We start from the raw sequence: 6,000 nt of genomic DNA on the forward strand, positions 1-6,000 counted from the left end.
CCAATGGAACTACCGAGGACCAGCTGACGCTACTGGAACCCGGTTACTAAGCAGGAGGTATCCATGCCAGAAAGCACTACCAAGTACCACCTAACATTGGTGGAACTCAGATACCCAGATGGAGGCACCTAAGCCAAAGGCTCTGCCTGGAACCAGCTGATGGTACTGGAACCAGGATGTGGAGCAGAAAGTACAAGAGCAAAAGACACTGCCGAGAACCAGCTGACGGTACTGGAACCCGGATGGCTAGCCGAAGGTACAAGAGCCAATGGAACTACCGAGGACCAGCTGACGGTAATGGAACCATGTAACTAAGCAGGCGGTATCCGTGCCTGAAAGCAATACCAAGGACCACCTGACATTGGTGGAACTTGGATACCCAGAAGGAGGCACCTAAGCCAAAGGCTCTGCCTGGAACCAGCTGACGGTACTGGAACCCAGGGGGACCTTTTCAAGATTGACTTATAAAGAACCAGCTAATGGTGCTGGAACTCAGAAAGTCAGCAGAAGGTCCACATGATCAAAAAATTGCAAGGCTGGTAGCCGGCTGGAGTTACCGAAGCCCACAGTCCTACAGGGGGTGCTTGTCCTATTGGCACTATGGAACCAGCCTTCATTGCCAGATACCGCAGCCCACATAAGATACACCTAATCTGCAGGCACCATAGAGTCAGCTAACATGACAGGACAACGGATTGGTGGCAAAGTTACTTGGATACTGCCCGGAAACAGCTGGCATGCTGGAACCAGGCAGGGCAGGAGGGAGTACCAGTGCCAAAGACACTTCTGAGCAGCAACTGGCGGTGTAGGAGCCCAGGGATTACATGAGAAACAGAGTGTAGGCTGAGGCCTATTTGGAGCAAGTTGAAAGGGAACCTTTAACCCCCCAGGCTTTTGCAACTAAAAGAGCCACCTTGTGCAGCACTAATGCTGCACAAGGAAAAAGTGGCTCTTTTAATTATGCTCCTTGCACAAGCTGAAGATAACACTTATAAAATGTGTCCCCTCATACCCTCAAACCATCCGGGACTTTCTTTCTTAATGAGACGCAGCACAGCCGTCATTCATACCCCCTTGGCGCCGTGCGCCGCCTCCTTAGCATTGTTTGAATCTGTCCCGGAGTCTGCACTGTTATGTTCAAGCTTGGCCATGCGCAGTTAGCGCTGCCCGTCGTCTGACATCATTTGGTGTCAGGCTGACTGCACCTGTGTGGCTGCACTGCCCGAGATCACACCCTGCAGTGTCTTCTGATTTATTCACACTGCGGGGCTGGGGATTCATGGGCATTCGCAGTGCATATCTTCACCTCTCACTCAACTCCTTCCGCCTTCTTCAGACTGTGCGGCGTCATGGCCGTGGCATGCGATTAGGGATCATCTGATGGTGCACAGTCTGAAGAAGCAGGAACAATGCTGAGGAGGCTTTGCCCGGCGCCAAGGGGGTATGAATGACGGCTGTGCTGCGTCTCATAACAAAGGAAAGTTCCGCCTCCGGGACGGTTTGACGGTATGAGGGGCAACATTTTGTAAGTGTTAAGTTCATCGTCTGCAAGGAGCATATCTAAAAGAGTCACCTTTTCCTTGTGCAGCATTAGTGCTGCACAAGTTGGCTCTTTCACTTACAAACACCTGGGAGGGGGGGACAGGTTCCCTTTAATTTCTGTAATAGTGTGAGTGTGGAGGGAGCAGGAGCAATTGCCAGATACACAGCAGGGGGTCAGCTGACGTTACTGAAACCCTATAACACTGGGTCATGTGTTGACTGTGCAGACGGCACGTCTTAGCAGCAACTGGCGGTGTTGGAGCCCAGGGATTGCAGTTCAGGTGGTAGAAACATGAACACAACAGGAGACCTGGATACTGTTGCCAACCAATTATTTAATCTAGAAGAGGAATGGCAAATTCCTGCAAGATCCAGGCCTTGTTCATTTTCAGAAAAGTAAGCCGGTCAACGTTATCGGAGGATAGTCGCATGCGACGGTCAGTTAGTACACCACCTGCGGCACTAAAGATGAGTTCCAATAATACACTAGCAGCAGGGCAAGCCAGCACCTCCAATGCATACTGGCTAAGTTCTGGCCATGTATCCAGCTTTGAGACCAAAAACTTAAAGGGGGAAGAGCCGCCTGGGAGTACACTGAGAGGGCAAGACATGTAGTTTGTCATCATCTGACGGAAACATTGCCTCCTGCTGACTGTAGCCATCTGTGATGGTGTAGACATTTGTGGCGGGCACACAAAACTTTGCCACTGTTGGGCCATACTGGTCTTGCCTTGTGCTCAGGCACTGCTTCTGCTCCCTCTTTGTGCAGAGCTTCCTCCACTGCCTCGACGCACTGAGCTGCATTGTTATGCAATAGCAGCACTGCTCCCGATTGGACTGGAGAAGATGATGGACTGCACCAGTGTGTCTTGGTACTCCCGCATTTTACGCTCCCGGTTCAATGGTGTTATGAGGCTTTGACAGTTGTCCCGGTAGCGAGGATCTAGGAGGGTGTACACCCAATAATCAACCGTGTTGAGAATGTGGGTGATGCAGCGGTCGCACTGCAGCATGAAATCAACCATGTGCTGCAGACTGCCAACTGGCCAAGAAACGCTGTCCCCTGCTTGTGGTGTGATCTCTGCCTGCTCTTCATCACCCCACCCACGTTCTACATGCTGACTACTAGAGATTTGTGTAACTCCCTCCTCTGGACAGATGTCTTCCTCCTCTATCGACTCCTCATCCTCCTCACAAAGTGTTCCCTGCCTAGGCCTTTGTGAGGTACCATGTTGCGCAGACCATCCAGAAGCAGATGGCGTTTGTGACTCCTCATCCTCCACCTCTTCCAAAACCTCATCCCTTAGCGCTTGCAGATTTCTTTCAAGCAGGCAGATGAGGGGGAAAGTCATGCTGACTAGTGCATCATCTGCACTCGCCATCTGCGTGGAATCATTGAAGGCATGCAAAACCTGGCAGATGTCCTTCATAGTGGCCCACTCAGTGGTTGTGAAGTCTGAACGGTGCACAGTGTGACTTCTTTGTGCCTGATGCAGCTGGTACTCCATTACTGTTTGCTGCTGCTCACACAACCGCTCCAACATATGTAACGTAAAATTCTACCTGGTGGGTAGGTGACATATGATGCGATGTTCCGGAAGGTGGAATCAGCGCTGCAGAGCTGCAGTGCGCGATCTTGCCATGCTAGAACGCCGCAAGTGAGCACACTCTAGGCGGACCTTGTGCAGCAGTGCATCAAGATCCGGATAGTCCATCAAAAAACTCTGCACGACCAAGTTGAGCACATGTGCCAGACATGGGATGTGAGTGAGTTTGCCTAGGGCCAGAGCTGCCAACAGATTTCGGCCATTGTCACACTACCATTCCTGGATGGAGATTCGTTGGCACAAGCCACACATCACTCTCCTGCTTGATGGCATTCCAGAGCTCCTGCGCTGTGTGGCTTCGATTCCCCAAAGAAATTAATTTCAATATGGCCTGTTGACATTTGGCCACAGCTGTGCTCATATCAGTCGTAACAGGTAAGCGTTCATGGGTCCATGTGGGGGTGGACTGTGACGGCTCCTGCAGCGCTGATTCAGAGGAACTTGAGTATGAGGAGGAGTCAATGTGTACAGACTGGATTCCTGCAATCCTTGGAGTTGGCAGAACACGTACAGCACCACTCTCACGATCTGTTCCCGGCTCCACAACATTTACCCAATGGGCAATGAGGGAAAGGTATCGTCCATGTCCATGGTGACTGGTCCACGCATCGGTGGTGAGGTGGACCTTGCTACTGATGGCATTTAGTAGCGCATGTTTAATGTTTCCCTCCACATGCTTTTGCAGGGCAGTGACGGCTTGCCTGCTGAAATAAAAGAGGCTGGGCACGTTGTATTGTGGGTCTGCCAATGCCATCAAGTTACAGAAGCTGTCAATCTCCACCAGTCTGAATGACAGAATTTCAAGGGACAGTAGTTTTGCAATGCCAGCATTCAGAGCCTGTGCTCGAGGGGGGTTTGCTGAGAATAGCCACCTTTTCTCCCATGCCTGTGCTACTGATGGCTGTAGACTGGGCTGGGAGTGTGAGGATGACTGGGAACGTGGTGCTGTGGGTGGAATTACACTGGGTCTCTGGACAACAGTGCCAGAGGTTCTTCCATGGCGATCCTGTGAGGAAGCCTAACCAGCTGTGTGTGAGCTGGAGGAAGAGGCTACAACATGAGCTGAAGAGGTGGTAGGTGCCACTGTAGGTTGGCCTAGGTCTTCAGTGTGTTTTTGTATCTCCACCGCATGCTTGGTCCGCACATGTTTCCACATATTTGTGGTATTGAGGTTGCTGACACTTTTCCCTCTTTTGACTTTCTGATGACACACCTTGCATTTGACTAAGCAAATGTCTTCTGCAACTGTGTCAAAAAAGGACCAGGCACTATAAGTCTTGAGAGCACCCATTTTGGCTTTTGGAAGAGGCATGCTCCTAATGGGTGCCGAAGTGGAGGCTACAGGCAACACAGTCTTCCCCCTCCCTCTCCCTCTTTGGGCCGTTCAGGGAATCTCTTCCTCAGAGCTGCTCCCACCACCTTCCTGTCCCTCACGCCATAATGGGTCAAGGACCTCATCATCTACACTACCCTCTTCCACCAACTGCTTCTCCTGTGTAGTCTCGGCAGCACAGTACGCACCAGAAAGTGGCACCTAAGTCTCATCATCTGATGCGTACTGAGGTGTGCTGACTGGAGGCACTGGCCCACCTGCCTCTTCAGATTCAGAGAGACAAAGCAGTAGGGCATCACTGCATACTGGCTCTTCTTCCATTTCTCGAATGCTGCTTGGCTGGCCCCCACTTTCCAAACCAAGAGATTCAGAGAACAGAAGTAGAGATGGCTCCTGTCCTGGGCTCTCTGACTGCCTGGGCAATTTGGCAGGTGGTGAAGAGACAGATGGGTGCTCTTCAGTGCTCTGTGCCTGAGAGGATGTGGCACTAATTGAAGTTGATGCGTTAGCTGCCATCCATCTGACAACGGCTTCAATTTTTTCATACCGCAGCAGTGGGGTACGGCAAGCTCCAACAAAGATGCGCATGAAGGACTGTTCCCTGCTAAAACTGGGGGATGAAGAGTCACCGGTGCCCGCAACAGGCACAGAATCCCCACATCCTCTCGCTGCTCCACCTCCACACCCACGCCCACGTGCCTTACTCCCTGCCTTCTTCATTCTGGTAGACTGATAAAGATAGGCAGAAAAGTACAGGTATAAGAAACACTAATTTTATCAAGTGTGGACTAGACTTTCATGTGAGCTAATGTGGCCTGCAAAACTGTATAGTGGAGTGTTTGGTGAACTTTATAAACTTTTTGTTTTTTTCGCAGAACAGACTACAGTGTGAGCTGCACTCACACAGAGTCCGTGCAGACAGCCGTGAATGGCGCTGCAAGGCCAAAAAAGGCTCCTCAATGTAATCCTATATAGTGTTTTTCCACAATCTAGCAGGATACGGATGGAAAGCCACTAATGGGATAAATTTGAAAAAATCTGCAGCAGGCTGCACTAATTGCAAAAGGACAATGGAACGTTATGAGGCAGTGATGCACCCTGAGCTGACTACAACCAGCTGTGGTGGCAGACCAGACTACAGAGTGAGCTGCAGTCACACAGAGACCTTGCATACAGCTGTGAACAGTGCTGCAAGGCAAAAACAAGGTTCTCACACAGCGGTTGCTAAATTAGCCTGGGTAAAGCACAATGAAGCAACTCACTATATTTAAACTGGCCCTCAGTCAGAACACAGCATCCTGTCCCTAACTGAATTCACAGCAGAGTGAACCCAAAATGGCGGCGGTGACTTTTATAGTGCATCATGACATCATTTCAGCAGCCAATCACAGCCATGCCAGTAGTTACATGCCTACCATGCAGAACAGGATGTGCCCACACTCCTAATGATTCCTCACTGGCTGAATTCTGGCTCTTTGAGTTATGGGAACTTCCGATTCCGGTATCCGATATACTGAA

This window comes from Ranitomeya variabilis, chromosome 5 (genome assembly GCF_051348905.1).
Source record: "Ranitomeya variabilis isolate aRanVar5 chromosome 5, aRanVar5.hap1, whole genome shotgun sequence".
Classification (NCBI taxonomy): domain Eukaryota; kingdom Metazoa; phylum Chordata; class Amphibia; order Anura; family Dendrobatidae; genus Ranitomeya; species Ranitomeya variabilis.